Source organism: Aythya fuligula, chromosome 8, assembly GCF_009819795.1.
Source record: "Aythya fuligula isolate bAytFul2 chromosome 8, bAytFul2.pri, whole genome shotgun sequence".
NCBI lineage: Eukaryota > Metazoa > Chordata > Aves > Anseriformes > Anatidae > Aythya > Aythya fuligula.
This window is the reverse complement of record NC_045566.1, coordinates 4,477,501-4,495,914: the sequence shown is the minus strand read 5'-3', so window position 1 is coordinate 4,495,914 and position 18,414 is coordinate 4,477,501. Positions and strand designations below refer to the sequence as shown.

The 18,414-nt window shown below is 43.4% G+C and overlaps 1 protein-coding gene across 9 annotated transcripts in view; it reads right to left on the bottom strand.

The window, feature by feature from the left end:
* The window catches only part of DAB1 (DAB adaptor protein 1), a 209,949-nt gene that overhangs the window by 136,735 nt on the left and 54,800 nt on the right, over nt 1-18,414 (bottom strand). For 8 of the 9 annotated variants that reach the window (XR_004253525.1, XR_004253526.1, XM_032191971.1 and 5 more), the window contains exon 1: nt 5,947-6,203. The exons of the other annotated variant lie outside the window; for it this stretch is intronic. The gene's annotated coding sequence lies outside the window, so the exon portion shown is untranslated. Of the gene's footprint in view, nt 1-5,946; nt 6,204-18,414 lie in introns of those variants that run through there. 9 annotated transcript variants of the gene reach the window in all.

Genomic DNA, 18,414 nt, shown 5'->3' with positions numbered 1-18,414 from the left:
CATCTGGTGCCTGTCAAACCTATTAACTTGCTAATCACTTACCCACTCTAAAGGAGCATTTATGCTCAGCTGTCCCAAAATGAAAAGTGGAGGGGATAAAAAAAAAAAAAAATTAAAAAATCTCTAACTGGAAAGCCAAAAGGTTTGAAACTCTGCATTTAAAAAGAGCAGAGAGACACTTTTTAGCAGAAAAGCAACTCTTGTCAGAAGAGATTTAAGCAAAACCTAAAAGATACTGAATAAGCATAAAGGAGCCCTACAGCCAGGATCCCGACTCAGTCTAAAAGCAAAGAACAGTTTTTATGTAACTGTTGCTATGATCTTGAATTTCTGCAGATCCACAGCTTTCTTAAGCTTTCCAAGAATACAGCTGTACAGGTTTAAGAAGTTCTTTTCCAAAACATGAATACAGCTAGAGAGATTCTCAGCTGCAGAGTGTATCTTGGGACCTAACACAGATAGACTGATGGGTCTGATTACCTGGAGAGTAACATCAGAAAAGGATGTTAAATATCACGAATTGCTTTAGCAGGCCACAACTACAGTGCCTGGATGTTAATCAGCTCCCAATTAACGTCAAAGCACGCTGGATCCAACAAACACTTTCAATACCACTTAGCAGCAGCTCTGCGAAGAAGAAATGCAGCAATCCCCCACAGCAAGCACACCTACCAATATCCCTGCCACACTGATGACAAAGATATTTATCCTGCTTTTTGCTACAAAATGCATTCTGGGCGGATTCCAGCTCCATTTTTAATAATAATGGGAAGACTTGGTAGTGCAGGACTCTTGATTACCCTCAGCACTAAACAATGATACACCCACATTCAGCTACAAATAATTCCAGCAGCCTTAGTATTACGTCTTGATTACCTGCTTTCTCACAACTGTCCTCTAAATGTAATTTTCCAGTAACTACTCAGTGAAGAAAGGCACCTCCTAAAACCGCAGGGACATTGCCTAACATCTAAATCTGAAGATTTTGCAAGACAGCAATATGCCTGCTAAAGAAAAACAAAATGGCAAGCACACATGCATGATAGGATTATTTGATTCAATACAATATAAATTAGGTCAGACTCCTCTTTGGAGAATTCTGTGTCAAGAACTAGGTGGTCCACTAAATTTCTATTCATTTGCCTTCAGGCTTGGGGAATTGCAAAGACTCTCATGAAACTGATATTCTTCTACTCACAAGAGTAATCACTATTTGCTGGGGGAAAAAAAAAAAGTTCTCAGTGCAGCTGCTTGAAAATAGCTGGAGACTTGAGCAACCTTTGTGAAATAAAAAGAGCAGCTAAGAAACCTTTGCATATACGCACATGCAGCCATTCACACGGAGATGCACAAAATTCAACATAGGAAGAACTGTGAGAGTACCTTTGTGTACTTAGGTGTTTTTAACCTTATACATCCCTTGAAGAAAAGTAATAATTTCTGGATCCTCACTAAACCAGCAGCAATAGAATGAGGGGAGAAGTGCTATCCATAGAAAGAGCAAAGGATTTCAGACTGGAAACTGCCCCAAGCCTTGTCTGGGGCACTCCTCCTGTGCTTTTTAAAGCTTGCTGTGGTCACCATGCTTTCTGATCCCACGAGTGACCTAAGTAAATCTTCACACCTCTAAGGTACCAGCATGAAACTGTGCCAGCTACTTCACATATCCAAGAAGAGGACATGCAAGGTAGCCCTTCAGACATCCCACTGCTCCATGGCAGGTCGGTGAGGACACGCAGTTGAGCTTGAAGAGCTGCTCCTTGGTAGCTGCTTCCCCCACAGCTGGGACGTGACAGCTCACAGCACCTGCACGGCACATGGCTGGTCATCCCAGGTACCAGCTTCACCCCAACACCTCCAGAAGCCACATACAGATTAAGAGAGGGAAGCTGAGAGGTCTCTCTCTGATCTGGTGCTTCGAAATGGCAACTTGGGGCAAATCTGAAACAGACTGCACAGACCCCACTGCAACCAGCAAGGTCACTGCCACCAGATCCTTGCAGGATTGGTGTGCACAAAAAATAAGAAGACAATAGAGAAGACTTTCACTGTAATTGTTCTAACAATGTTCTTACAATGCCTTACAAGTTCTTACAATGCTCAGTGTTTAAATGATAAAAAGCTTTTTCCAACAAAGGAATGGGAAGTTTCCATACTTCACAGTTAAAACAAACAATTCCTGCTTATACCTGCAACACTTGAAAATAGGATTAGATACACAGATGACTTGGCACACAATAACATGCCAGCTTTTCTCTAACCAACACTACTGGGTTACTTACTTTTCCTAAGTAGGAACAATTCTGCTGCCTTTAAATAGAAACGGAGCATTGATTTGTGGATTAAATTCTTAAAGTAGGGCCATGAAATATAATTCCGTTGGAGCTAGACTGGGCAAAATCTACTATTATGTGCAAAGTACGGATTGCAGCTTCTCTATGTGTCAAGCCAAAGTACGAAAATGAAAATATTTAAATCTGATTAATTACTTGGTTTAGAATATATGCTTTTCATTCTACTGTATCAAAATACTCATAATAAAACACTGCTACTGATGAAGTCAAGCACTCCCTTACAAAGGCTGGCAAATTTGCAGAACAGCACTTGAGGTTTAGATTAGTAAAATCCTAATGAATATCTACTCTAATATCCATGTAATTGCATGGAATGCATTTGCAAGTGGTTCAATTAATAAAAAGAAAAAAGAAAAAAAAAAAAAAAGAAAGGAAGAAAAAAAGAAAAAATCTGGCACAACTGAAGTCCAGACTGTGATATTAGTGTCAGTTGAAGAGACTTAAGTGACAACTTGCAATAATGAAGATCTCAGTTTCTTCCCCAGAAAGGAAGAATTGCAGTAGAGTCCTCCAGCTCCTTCCCATGTCACAACACACTTGAGTCACGCACTGTAAGTACCAATGTCAACATATTCAATTACATCACTTTTGTCCCAGACACCAGAACTGTTTTCATATTTTATCCAATGATTGCATTACCAGAAATGCCTGCCTCATCCCGCATGCTATATGAGGAACTGGGTGCCCAGCACAGGCTCCTGAAACACTCACTTGGATCTAAATATGTAAAGGTTGCTGCTGCTGTGCTGCATGGCTTCACAACTCATTTTAAGAGCCAGCACCTGGCCTACCCATGCCTCATTTTCCCACCTATAAAAACAGGGTAGTATAAGACTTACTTTATCTCAAAAAAATCCAGTGTGTAGATACATGCTTTAAAGGTAGAACTAACAGTATATGAATGAGGCCACAGAAGGGCTGGTGGCAAGCAGTGCTGAAATAACACCAACTAGCACAGGACATCTGAGAGCAAGTAATTGCCTATTTTTATTCCTAATAATTGGCTGATGAAATGTACTGTGATCCAGAAACTGATTAATTTTGCAAGAATGCCTGGGTAGTGTTTGTAAAAATCAAGTCATTACCTTGACCAAACATTGACTTGCACAGTTAACTTTAACCATCAAGACCTTGACTAAATATTGACAGGGAAAGTTTATTTGAACTATAAAGTCTAGAAAATCTTGGTCCTCTTTACTGGTATTTGCTATCACTTTGAAATGTAAACACAACTGTAAAAGTAGAGGTTCTCCCGCCTAACCACTATTTAACCAAGTAGCTTGGCTATTCTTAAATTCAATACAAACATCTTGCAAAATTTGAAATTCTGAGTGTTTAAAAGCAAACAGGCCTGTCAGAACTGAGGATGAGAGGGGGAGGTCAGCCTTCCTGCATTCTGCATCAAGAGAGGGTCTTTCAGTAGGACTGACAAAGAACCACAAGGCTCATGGTTTAAAATTACTTTGGTATGTTTATATAGGGGTCTTCCAACATATGGTTGGAAACAGTGCCCTGCCCACAGGACAAAGCAGGTTGACCGCCAGAACAGTGTGTTTGTTCTGGTACCTCTACTTCTGAAGCCCTAGCAGCAGCTACTTCAAGTCAACATCCTCCACTGCTGGTGTCACTTCATCATGTGAGGCCACGGGTCAAAGGACATACACAGACAGGGTCTTTCACTAGCTGAACTAAAAAAAAAAAGAAAGAGGAAAAAAAAAAAAAAAAGAAAATCAATTTCAATCCTCCTAAGATGAAACCACTGATGTGTGCAGTCACTGAAGTCCCGAAGGTAATCCTACAAGAAAACATGATGGTGTCCTCCATCACTGTGCTGAGATACTGTTAAAGTGCAGCAAAACCGTCAATGAGGTATAGTCCAAGATCAGCAGCTGTATCAAAGCACTCCAAACAATAAATCTGAACTTCTAGACCAACGTGAATAGTGCGTTTTAAGTGTGTAATGAAACAAAGTGGCGATGACAAGGGGGCCAGGAATTGTGTGCTTTGGGATGGTGTTATGAAAGGGGCTCAGCAATAAACAATGACTGTGAATCCAGCATTAATTCCACCTACAACTCCACTTCAGGAGTTGGAAAGTGCATTTTAGCTTAGTGCCTTCATTCCTTTTCATATTTATTAGCTGACTTCGGTATGACTGATGAAAATTACCTTCAGAGCAAAAATGAAAGATGCAAATCTCCGACACCAATGGAAATATCAAACCAGCTGGTGAAAACTTCCGCTCCCGTTTTGATTTTTGAGGCGAGTGGTAAGGAACAGCCTGATACCGGCACCACAGGGGGTGGGGACGGAGCAGGAGCGAACAATAAACAATACGATTGTCACTAGTTTACCACAGCGCCGTGTCTTGCAACGGAAACATACTGTGAAACAGCTTGCAAGACAAGCTTCATCAACGATAAGTAATTTTTATTCCGTTTGAGTGGCTGAAGACAATAAACATGATTAAACGCTTCAGACGTGCGTTCGGAATTTAGACAAATGGCAAAGCATCCCAAGGACTTCGCTTTTAAAACTACTTCGAGGAAAGACCTAAAAAAATTAACTTTGCGAGCTCAAGAAAGCCGAAGTTGGCGATGGAGCCAGAGGCTGCCTGTTCGCCTGCAGGCTTTGGGAGGCTGCGATTTAGGGCTGAGCTTTTTTGGGTGCTGCTCGGGTGAGCGCTGCCCGCAGCCCCCAGCCCCGGGCACCTCAGGGGACCACCGGGAGCCCCCGGGGCCGGGCAGAGGCGGCTCCCAGCCCCCCTTCTCGGGGGCAAACACCCCCGGCTCGCTCCTCGCTGGCTCCCCAGCAGCATTTTTGAGCACTCCGCCGCCAGCCGGGCCCCCCGGGCAGGGTCTCTCCCCTCAGCGAGGCGCCCCCCGGCTCGTCAGGGCGAGCCCGGCCCCGCGGCTCCCGGCGCCATTTCCCCGCCGCTCCTCAGCGCGGCGTCTCCCGCCCCGGCTGCTCCCTCACAGGGAAGGAGGCAGCGCGGAGCTGCCCGGCACAGCCCAGCATAGCCCGGCATAACCCAGCATAGCCCTGTCCGGGCTGCCCACCGGTCCTGACAGCCTGTGGGAGCCGGGGAACGAGGGGGAGACCCCCGGGACGAGCGGGGCACAGCGGCACCGGAGCCGCGGGCGGCGCTCCCCAGCTGGGGGGCGGCAGCGGCTCAAGGCTGAGGCAGCGCGCCCAGCCCGCAGCAACCCGCGGAGCAGCCCCAGGAATATCTTATTTTTTAAAATTTTATCTCCTTTTTTTTTTTTTTTCTCCGTATTTCACCCTCCAGGGGATGGAGAGTCCGGGCTCAGCTGCGAGAGGCTGCTTCTGCCCCCGAGACTCGGCTGAAAGGGGAGGAGGAGGGGGGGGAAGCAAGCCGGCAAGTTGCCGCGACTTGAGGGAGATTCCAGCCCCTTCCCCTCCTCGGCGCGGCGAGAACGGTCAAAAATTAATAACAATAATAATAAAAACTTCCTCCGGAGACCCCCTCTCCCATCCCCATGCACCTCGGCAGCCGGCGAGGGGCTCCCCGGCAGCGGGCACCCCGCTCGCCCCCCGAGCGCTGAGGGGAGAAGGGACGCGGCGCCCTCACCTGCCCCAGCGAGCCCTCTCCTCCTGGCGTTCCTCTGCTCCCCATCGTGGGCGCAGCAGCTGCTGTTATTCCTTAGGATACACATGGCTCGTCCATGCTGAGAGCCGCCTTCCCGCGTCGCCTGCCCTCGCCGGCCCCCGCCAGCGCGGCGCTGAGGCCAGAGGGAGGGGAGAAGGGGAGGCGTGTGGTGGAGGCAAGCTGCTGATGAGGGTCGGTCTCCTCCTCCTCCTTCTCCTCTTTCCCCTCCTTTCCTAAGGCTGGGGGTCTCGGCGCTGTTGGTGGGCAGGGAGAAGGGGGACGGCAGGAGCGGGGAGCTCGCCCCCTACACGCCGCCCGCCCCGGTCTGTCAGTCGGTCTCTGTCAGTCTGCTCCCTGCCCACGCGTGAAACCCGGCCACAAAGCCACCAACGCGGTCTCCCAGCCCTTCCTCGGGTCTCCCAACCCTTCCTCGGCTCTCCCTAATTCCACAGCCCCAAGGCTGGGCTGCCCCACGCTGCCCCCATTGCCCCCCGAGGCGGGGTGGTGGCCCACGGCCCCCGTGGGGCTCCTGAGGCACTGGGGGGGGGGGCGCAGCCGCCGTCGCCCCCGCTGCTATCGTGGTGTTTTTCTCATGGCTTCTCTCAGTCACCCGTGAAAATTTAATGAGGCATTTAGGGCTGTTACCTTCAGAGTCAATGGAGGAAGCATATTTAGCCTAATGCACTTGCTGCCGAGCCAGTAGGTCTATTGCAGGCGGATCAGAAGTCATGGAGAGACTCTCCTTTCAACACAAAATTCACGACCCATTAAACTTATTCTGTGATAACAGCTTCTTTACAAACGGAGACCCATAGAAAACGGAGGCTGTCATGCACTTCCTGAAAGGATTTACATACAGAAGAGAAGTACATTCGTGAGGTTATTGCAATTTCACTAGTGTTACCTCCAATCAAGGCATAAAAGCAGCTGGGCTCTCGCTGAGGGAAATTACTGAAGTAAAAGCATTTCGTGGCCGTCAGATAGATGCAATTCACCTGCGTGATGGTGCCTCCTCCAGCTGACTGGGAAGAGGGCCCCAGCATGGGGCACTGGCTGGTCAGAAATCAGGAGCGAGATGCAGCACTGGGCACACCAAAACCCAGCTGCTGCCCTGTGCTCCTTGAGACAGCAGTCAAGGAGCGATCGCCAAGATGCTCATGAGGCAGAAAGATGTTGATGGGTTATTTTCCCTCCACCCGACAGGCAGGAGGGCAGAGAGCACCCATCCAACAGCGGCTGGGCAAACAGATCGATTGGAAGTGCATGTGGAGATCTGATAACGCTCTCAGATATTTTCCGATTCACCTTCCTCAATTATTCTTTGCATAGCACATTAGGTACTAAGCATAAAAGATATAGTCATCTAATAACCTTTACGACGTAACAAAAACGCATTTCAAAAGTCATACCACATTTATAGAAGCAGTTGGTGGAATGAAGACCTGCTATAGAACTGTTTTCTTCAATTCCATTTATTACAGAAATGGAAGGCGGGATTATCAATTGAACCCATTTATTCTAATATGGATAAAAAATTGTAACTCCTAGTAGTAAACTTAATTGCAGTAATATTTCCCATTGGAAAGGATTTTATCATCTCAAGATGACAAGCCTGAAGAAACAAAAATGCAATAGAAGACACCTTTCCATTAGGAAAAAACAGTATCCTCTAGATGACATTTGGCTATGCTTGACTATAAGTATTAAGTCCAATAAAATGTTTGTGATCCTCGGTTCTCAAAAGGCATATTGAACTGCTCTATGTCCTTGCCCATTACACTGTAAAATGAAGTTGCATTTACCCCGTTGCTGACCTCCCCAAAGTCCCACTTTTTACAGGAAGGGTGCTGGTTGTTGGCTAACAAGAGAAGGAACTTTCACTAAGTGTAAACTCCATTCCCATTTCTGAAATTTATGGATGCAAGTCACACTTGCTAACAGTATTTTTTAAATCTAAAAGTATGTACTAGCTCACAGCTTGTAATATGAATGCAAATGAACTTGTAATTATACTATGCAATTTCCTACTTAAAAAAAAAAACAACACACAACAACAAAAAACACCACCTATGAAAATAGAACAGACCTGAAGAGTAATATGAACTGCAGTTCTTCATTGTGTTCCTTCATTATGCAGGAGTTGCCATAAGCAACCTGCTTTGCTTTCACATAAAATATTTTTGGGCCATAATTTTGCCATATAGATTCTCACATGAGAACATCTCTATGGTCAGAGTTCTTCCTCTCTACCAAAATACAAGACCAAGAGGTAAAGGAGCAAGAAATTTGGTAGGTCTGCATAGTCTTCTTTTGTCCTCACCTGTGAAGCTTATTTAAACTCAGCACTTCTGTATTCTCCTCTCTGATAGTGTACTATACCATCACAGATGAAGTGATAAACCCCCAACTTTAGACCAAAGACGTTATTTTCTGTAACTACTGACTATCTGCAAAAGTTAAAGGTAGGAACCTAAGAAAGTGGTTCTCTAAGCTATTTTCCAATGCGTTGTGTAGTTTTCCTCTGCAGCACTTGGTCCCTTAGCACCTACCAAAATAACTGAAGGGAAAGTAGTATCACCTTCATAGTTCTTGATTAGAATTGAGCAACTAGAGCAGTGATCATAAGCTATATAATGTTCTGGTACGTTAGCTGAGGTAAAGATGAGTTTAATACTACAACCAAGAGCACTGTGTACACTATTGAAAGAATTAGCTCAAAATAGCCCTAAAATACCCACTATCAATACCTACACACCTGGCTTTTAAGTAATTTGTTTTATTACCCAATTCCCAATGAGATCTGCAGTTGCCTGTAAACCACCTTGCACCAAGGAAGAACACTTACCTCGTGGACGGAATTCACAAGAGAACTTCCTAACCATGTTATCTGACTCCCTAGGAGAACGGTACTCAAATACCTTCCTGCTTTCATCTCCTGTGTAAGTTAATCAGCATCAAGTAACTCTGATGGAGTTATGGAGCCAAGGATGGAGCTTGTTTCCTCCCAGAGCAGACAAATAAAGAACATTTGCTGAAAGATGGGTCTCCAGAGGTTCCCTTCCTAAAATTTGCTCTGCTGGTGCAAACTCTTAGCATTCTGCTGGGCAAGAATAAAGTTTTCTTTTATTTAATCCACTGTGTTTTGTCCAGCTGCAAGCCTGTGTGTTTATCATGTGAAAGGTTAAGATAGCATCCACACCATAAAACTAGTATCAGCCTGCATAATTGGTAAATCACTAGGCCATAAAACCTGTAAGGTTATTGTCAGTGCATGTGTGTAACAACCATTAGTATTAATGAGAATTGGACGTTCTCTGAGATGGAAAACAGGTGCTATTTTCCTAAACTAATTCATGTATCTTGAGTTGTGGTGATTACCAAGGGCTAACAAATAATATTGCAGAGAAATTTTGAGATATGTTAGACAAGGATCTTTAGGTTATGTTTTCAAAGAATCTAGGAATGAAAGGTATCTGTTACATTTCACACTTCACAAAGTGCAATTCTTGCACTGGGTACTGAAATATCTGACAAGAGAATCAGTCATTATTTCTGCATTTCCCTAAGATGCAGAACAATGCGCAGACCATCCTGTGCCAATTGAATTTTCAAAATGTCAGCTTACTCACAAAGCCACTCTTGGAATTTGCTGGTACATCCTGTAGCCCACAGCAGGATCATCTTGATCACTCTGGAGATGCTCTGTGTGAATCGTTCCTGACACAATACTGGCTCCAGTGTAATAAGTTCCTCTAAGGCAATTAGGGACCGACTGGAGATAATACCTGCTGGATTATCAGTAGGTATCGTAGCCCCTCTTACCACTGTAGCCACACAGATAGTTCCTTAGCCATGTAGCAGAGGAATTAGTTGTGATTTGGCATTCATCTTCTATTTTCTCAAATGGAAAGAAACATAATTCTCCATTTCTGCTCTCTGATTCCACTAAAGAACTCCCGTTAGAGCTATTTTCTTAAAGATACCTGCTTGGCTAATGGGTGGCTGAAGAGAGTATGTTGCTCTTGTCCTTCTGAAAGGTCTATGGAGAAAAAAGGCAGTGCTTCACAGAAAATTAGAAGCCCTCAATCTGCTGGCAGTGGCATTTCAGAGGTTATGGTAATTCTTTACTATACAGTGCAATCTAATGAAACAGATGTATTATCCTGAAAAGTCACAGGCATCTGTTAAAAGCCAGCATGGGAACATAATGAAAATGCAATTTACATCTTGAAAGATCCAGCCTCTCACTACTGGTTTCTGAAGATGGAGCAGTGCATGTTCCTCCTGTGTTACAGGTCGGTCACTGAAGGAACTCCTCCTTTCATAAACCTCAAAAAACCTTGTATGTTCACGTAGTTAGATGCACAAAAAGGATTCAGGAATGTGGTTCAAATCCCAGCTCTTTCACTGACTAGTTGTGTGACCCTGGATAAGTCGACCTATGCTTTTTCTGTGTCCACCTCTACCACACCTATTTCACAGGTCTGCAGTGAGACTTTCTCCACTTATGCTTGGAAAGACCAAAGAGACATGCAAGAACATTCAACACTACATGGACTTCAACCATTGCTGTGGGTGGGACCCTTCATTTCATCTCGAGTCCCAGGAGGAAAAATGGAAAAAAGATCTTTACATTATATGGTCTTCTGGTTCTTGTCTTTCTCCACGACATATACAAAAAATATATTACTGAAATCGCCATAATGAAACCTCTTCTCCCAACAGCAAAGGAACAGCCCCAACATACAGGCTAAGACTGCCCCTCTAAAATCAGTCTTCAAGCAAATGGTAGCAAGTGGATGCCCCTTTTGCCAAATAATGGAATTCTCAAAGGCACTGCAGATTATGACCATATTATTTCCCAGATGCCCATGAAAGAGCTCGTGATTCTTCAAGTACAGAGATCAACTTCTTCACAGATCCAAACTGCTTCATATTTCAAACCCTCTTTGGCAAGGTGCATTTCCCTTCACAGCCAATTAACTGCAAACTAATTTAGAATAGGTTTGCTTTTGCAAACATTGTGTCAGATTCCAACAGAGAGCGCGTTGCTAAGAACACGATATACGCACGCATTCTGAGTTTCCATTGTTCTGTCATCCCCTCCAGACATCACTGATGATCCACACACAGAAACCTCCGAATTCAATCTCCTCTCTAGCAAAAGTTCAGGGATGACGAGAATTTCCAGCATCCTTCATATACCAAGAGCCCACGTGTTCTGTATTACTTTGGAAAGTGCTAACGATAATTTAAGACGTAAACTGACAGTAAAGGATATCTACTACAGAAAATCTATACCTCCTATGGAATATCCATCTGCATGTGAAAAATACAGATCTGCTTTAAAAAGAATTTTGAAATTTGGCTTCATTCTGAATTAGTGAGTAAAAGGAGAGTTGAAGATTTAGCGTGAATCTCTCCACTAGGAATTTTTCCCCTTTGTGTCGTTCTGTACATTTTGTTGCAATACTTAAACTTCATTTTTGCTTTATACAAATTGAAATCCATGTACAAAATGGAAAGCATGAAGTGAACAATTTAACTAATTCCTTAGATCTTTCCCCCAAGTAAACTTTTAGCAGTTGTGATCCAAATCTTGTAAAGATTTCCATTTTCTGTAGAGGCGCAAGGAGCCCGTGCACATCACTTAGTGGCGATTGCATTCTGCATCAGAGAGAGCCTTGGGTGCCTGCCAGTTCACGTCTGCAGCTTCCCCCTCCCTGACATTCGTTCCTACAGGAAAGGAGCGTGGAAAGGATCCTCAACATGCTGCTGAGATCCCCACCACAGCTTGATCTGGATGTCCCTAAGGGCCCTGTGATGAAAGTGTGTTAAAATGCCTCACACAGGTTAAAAACAACCAAATCAGGCCTCTGTATTCCCAGCTGAACACATTTGCTTACATGAACATCTGACTGCATACATCAGGTAATTATTAAAAGGCTTTCTAAAGACTAACACAGTGTTGAATACTAAGCATTACTTTGCCCAATTTTCACGTCAAAACTATGCAGCCCATTAGTTAGTTCTCGTAACATCTTGGTCCTAACATTCAGCAGTTCCTGTTTTCCAAGCTGTGGAAGATTCCCTTCACTCCTCACTCCGTCCACACAGCTACACAGCTTGCACTCTGCGCTTCCCCAACAAGAAAGCTTATTGCAGCCTGTTCTTAAGGTGTAATCTATTCTAACAACCAGTCAACACACTTAAATTCTCTGAACTGGGACAATACTGAAACTTCTTTTTCCTAAGCATGCATTTATCTTCATCTTTTTTATTATTATTATTTTTAGACGTAAGCTTTACAAAGACTTCAGTCTTTGAGGTTCATAAAGATCTTGGCTGTTGTCACGTTCTGTGATTTTGACAGCAAAAGATCTGCTTGCCATTGTAAAAAGCATTTTTTTTTTGTTAAAAAGAGACAGACAAACATGATACTTAGGATTGCGTTCCCCTCAATTTCTGCCAAAATAACAGCTATTCACAAGACAGCAATTGTGTGTAGTGAATGTCCTCAACAAGTAAGGTGGTTTTTCATTTCCTCTTATGTCACATTACATTTTCCTCTTTATATTTTCCTTTAAATATTTAGACAGAGCAGAGAGTTTTAAACGTGTCATTGACACAAATAAATGTTTAAGCAGTCATTCTACCTTGGGTTCAGCTCTTGTCAGATCTGATAAGTTAAATATCACTGGATCTGGTCAGTAATTGGATGGAAGACCTCTGAGGAAAACTCGAGTGCTGAAGTAAGTGGCACTAGTTATTCAATAGGTGTGTTTCTTAACCTCAGACTCATCCTGAAAAATGTCCTCAGCATGGTATTATGTGTGATAGCTGAACAAGGCATTTAGAGTTAATGTGTTATTTCTGGTAGGCTCCAGGAAAAGATTCCTAACAATTTTCTTTGAAACCTGCTCAGCCCATTTCCAAGTTAGTTGAGCCCACTACTACATCAAGCTATTTTTTAAACTATGAAATCAATTCTTAATCATTCTCCTTTTAAAAATTACAGATTTAACAATTTATTATTTAAATGGTATCTGGTACATTTCTACATTTCTTTGCCTTTTCTGTCTATATTACCAACCTTTCCTGATAGTGTCTCATTACGATTCAAATCAAAGCCTTTTGCCTCTTCAGAATTAGCGTCAGCACTTCCAAGCCCAGATACACTCCTTCAGCAGCTGATTACTCACTGCTTTGCCACGGCTCCTTTGTGACGAGCAGCAGTGGAGCTGCTCTATGGGATCACCCTCAAACCCCACGGGTGCTGCAGGTTGTGGAGCAGGTTGTGCCAAGGACCGAGCACCTAAAAGAAGTGTGGCTGCTTCGCTTAGAAACCCAGGACTCCATGCACGTGGCCCTGCAGTCAGCCTCAAGTTCAAATATAAGATCTCTGGGCTCCTGGTACCCTACAACACACCAAGGAGTTATGTACTAGCCCCTGGGATGTCATTTTTCTCATGGTCCAGCAGTGAGGCTGGACACTGGAGCTCCCAATCCCCAGCCACTCTGCACAGTGAAGGTTTGCAAGAGGTCTGGGGGCACCTCAGCTGTGGACAGCATGCTGTGGTTCATCCAAACATATTTGCCTAAGCTGATGTTTCTGTAGTATATTTCAACACTTGACAAATCACTTCTTTCTGGCGTTTGGTATTTATATTCTTTTCCTCTTCAAGCTTTCCAGGTAGAAATGTAAATTGCAAGTACCAGCTTAGCAACTCAATCCAATAATATAACTCTTGAAATCACAATTTGAATGAAGGATATTTGAAGTACTTTTATTTTGTTATAAATTTATAGATGTCAACTAGATCAGGGCTTCATTTCTAAAGGGGTTTTGCAGTTTACCTGAAAATACAATCATTCACTTGAAAGAGATTATTACATTAGCTTGAGAAAAGCCACAGAGGTTTAACAAAACACCTCAAATGCACGTTATTTATTGATACAAGAAAACTGTTCGGTGGCACAGTTTAGGTTCCTAAATGTCTACGTCACTTTTTCTTCTTCGTTTTCTTATTTACAGTCAATAGGAAGTTATGACAGAACCAAGACAGAACCTACACAACCCAGTTTTGAAGGCTTCACCCACTGCTACAGAAACATGACATTTTCGAAGATCATTAACAACCTGGATTTTTAAAAGACTGATGGCTGTCATATGCTTAAGGCTCAGTTTGAGACTGTGCAACATACACAGAGAGAAGAGATGACAGTTTTCCACATTCGTGGTTTATCTGGCATTTCCATAGCAATTCAGATTTTCTACTGAGGTGGTACATCTCCAGATCAGAGTAACACTCAGCACATCAGCACATCCGGCGCCCCCACCGTGTCAACCCAATCTGAGGATCAAATTCCAGTTCTAGATGCTAAGCAGGCACTATTGCAACTTTAGGAAGGCTTACTTCCACATACATTGTGCATCAAAGCTTTGAATCTGCCTACCTCTAGGAAAAGTCACAGAAACAGCAGCGTCAGTATCCAGAGAAGTTACGTTGAATCAGTAATAAACAGACTGAAAAGAAACCCAAGTTATTGTTAAGCTGAATAACCCAGTCCCTTCTGATTCCTTCATTTCTCATTAACATCTGCCAAAGTATGTCTTCCTTTAAAGTGGAGTTTATTTCCTCAGCATAAAAACGGATTTCAACAAAAGCAGCAAGATGTATGTCAGATCTCAGAGCAAGGAAAAATCCATGTTGTTTAACAAACAAGGCTTTTGAACCTGTAAGCACGCTAACTCTGGACGTCAAAGGCATCATAGACATGGTCTTTAGCAAGGAATAGAATCTTTCCAAATTTGATTAAATAGATAATGGATTACCAAAGATCTATAGCATTCAACTGAACAGCTACTGTCTGCTGCAATGTAAGTGTTTGGGACTGACAAATGTCAATAAATACTACAGCTCAGGAGTGGGTGGTAAGCAAGACTAGATCCATCTGGCCTGTTGATGAGGAAGAAAGAGCGCCGCAAAATTCACAGCATGAGCAGGAACACATATGCAAGGGTGCATAATGGATGAGAAAATGGAAGTGTACAGCTTCCCCGGCCTGATGCCCTTCTGCTACCTTCAGATCTGCAGTTAGGTGTGCTCCAGCCCTGCGCAGCCCTGCCTGTATCTGTGTGCTGTGTCACTGCCCACCAGGACACCAGGATGACTTGGATCAGAGAAAGTTAAACTCATGAGAAAATCCACCAAAATTAAACAGTGCCAGTAAACAAAATAAGAATTTGCTAACATTTGTACCAAGGTAGCCATAAATCTGCCTTCCCCACTTGGTCTATCCTATAAACATCTTCCTTTTTCTAATGCAAGGGGAAGGTTACCCACACAGCTGACACAGCTACTTAATGCTTGGCCTCTAAGATAGCCTGGAAACTGAATCCCTCTCTCTACAGAACACTAATTTGCTACACCTTTAGAAGACGATTTTGCATTGAGCTCGGGAAGCAAGTGTTTTGTACGTGCTTTGATGAACCATCAACCATTTCAGACACTATTCAAACTCACCAACAGATTTCAAAATGAAACAAAATCTACCTCTCATCACCTGCACAACAGGATACAACAGATGTCACAGACACACCAAATAATAGCAGTTTTCATGGTTGAAGTTCAACAATAACCTCTGTGCTCCACTTTATGGACTCTGCCATAAAGTCCAATAAGCATGAAAGGAACACCTACCCCAGGAGTCCGGTGTAAACTTTGTTTATGAAAGTCTAGTGACACATAAGCAGAAAATCATCCAAATACATGTCTTTCACACTAAAACCCACCCAAGGGTTAGGATATGACTAATCTGGAACTCCATGAATGCACTATTTGCTGGAGCAAAGAAGGAGGCGAGGAAGTAACGGCTGGAGAAAGAACAAAATTATGGCTCTGCTGGGAAGAGCAAAGAACATTGTGCCCATACTGTACAGCGTTATTTCAACTCTCAGGGATAACATTTCCAGGCAGGAATGGTGTCCTGGTGGCGCTTCCATCACTGCCCACTTGCAGCCGGTGTGCACAGTGTACCCCCCCTCTCACACAACGACAGCATTTGGCAGCGCCTTCCAAAGCCCTCTCTCGATGAAAGTCCAATGAAGATCCTTTTCTCCGGCTCATTGCACAGGAGTTGTGCACGGCTCTTCTGTGTAATTTTCTCCTGCAATGTGTACTCAAGGTTAAAACGCTGTCCTCTCTCCTCGGTGATATCTGTCACTGACCTATCAAACGTACGCATTAGAGAGTTTGGCATGTAGATAGTCAAGCGATGCCCATTATGACCCTGGTGCATTCCCTTCAAACATCTGAAAAAAAAAAAAGGGGAAGGAAAAGAGCCTCTTCTCTTTTCTATCTGGGGGAGAAGGGAGTTAAGTGGCTCCTCGGGTACAGTAGCCTTCACATTATTGCAATTATTATAGACCCTAGAGCCTTTGGCTGAGACTGGAATCCCTTTATGATGCACAGTGGAAGGCATAAAGCGAGAGAGGAGTCTTATCTCAAAAATGCATAAACACAGGAAAAGGCTGGTAAGAAAACATCTTTATTCCCGTTTCCATAACAAGGAAAGGAGGCTCAGAGAATAACCGAGCTTTCCCCCAAATCACAGTGAGATCTGTGGCACAGCCAGGAGGGAGGACGCAGGCCTCTGCCAACTGCTGGTCCGATGCCTTCGCTTCAGAAGCACTCAGCTATGACACAGAGCTCATCTTCCAGAGACTGCAGCTCTTTCGCATTGCGCAGAGCCTTTGAAGAGACCTTGTAGGCCAGTTAATCAGCATTCACAAAGCTAATTGCATACACAGGCCTTTCTGGGATAATGGCAGTTTGCTAGTTTCTCTGTGTTTGTTACAAAGCAAGGGAAGAGAAGAAAAACGCAAGTTTTGGACGGTGCAAATATCAGCCTTAGGGAGCACCCGGGCCAGACATCTGGCACGACCTCTAACTCCTCGCTTTTACATGGCCTGCATTTCCAGAGGAGAATGGCCATTTGACTACACATTCACCTAGGCTAATGTTTGAGTGCTCACTGTGTTTTAAACATCCCCACACAAAAGAACATTAAAGCTCAAACATGACTTAGATCACAGTTTAACAACAATCTTTTGGGAACTATCTCATTTCAGCTAAAAGGGAGTGGGATTAAATGCAATTAAGGGCTCCCAATGATGTAATAAAGACATCTAAAAAAAACACAAGGCAAGTGGGCAGGATGCAATCACCTTTCTGTCTCGAAACAGTGAAATAATGACAGTCTTATTGTTCTTAGGGTCATCAAGGCCAAAATGTGCAAAATGACCTTCATTAAGTCACACTTCGTACTTTTGCTAGGGGACTGTTGCTACTGCATCTGCTCCATTCAATTTGGCTTGTTTGAGTAACAAAGCTCCCAGTGATCATCTAAACCTCATTTGAAGCACCTGTGAACAATTCATTATATTAATATAACAGCAGGGGAGGAGTACAGATACTAATAAATAGGTTGTTGAGCAGCTTTTGCTGCCAAGGTTGCTTTACCCAGCAAGGAAATGTCCCCTCCACCCAAAAGCTGGGGGGACCGCACTGAGAAACTGGGATCTGTTGTACCACAACCTGTCAGAGCCCACATCTGGCAGCAGAGAAGCGTGTAAATTAATTTCTCCTTTCCAAACAGTTGATAAACTCGTGTTCGATACTTTGGAGAGGCTCCGGCAGGATTTGAAACAATTTGTTCTCAGTTAAAATAGAACAAATGTTCTCCAGCTAAAGGTGGCTATGAAAGGCATTTGGTAACGATTTGTACCAGCTGGGCCCTTCATTACTTAGAATAGATTTGTGTAAATCAGCACATAAAAATAAGCAAGTGGTCAATGCTTTTAATTGCGTTTGGATGTAGTGTAGTAATAGCAAATATCTGAACTTTTGCGTTTTTCCTCCCATTCTGCAGTTTCAGTAAATAGATTTTTTTTTTTTTTTTTGTAATAGAAGAGAGGCAAAAAGATTTTGCTGTTAACATTATTTAGTCTAGTTTCATTTAGTCACATTTTGCAAATGTCAGTGAAAAGCAAAGGTCAGCTGGGAAAAAAAACACAATACACTACGGATCAGTACAATTACAGAATGCAGAGTAGCACAGGGTTATAGAATAAGTTCACAGGGAAAACATCTGCAGTATTGGATGTGCATGCAGCAAAATACTGATTAGGAACCAGCACGTCTAACACCTTCCGATAGTACAGAAATATGTATTACTTATGTCACTATAAAACCTTTTTCTGAGGAAACAGAGGAGAATGTCACGTTTTCAATTCATACCCTTTTTTTTTTTTTTTCATACTTGGGCAGCTTAGAAACAGCCCTCCTTCTGACAACCAGCTTGCAGGCCATAACTTTCTAGTTACGCTCCTGCAGCAGTGCATTTTTCTTCCATTGCACGAAGGGAGGGTAGGAAATTATAAATAAA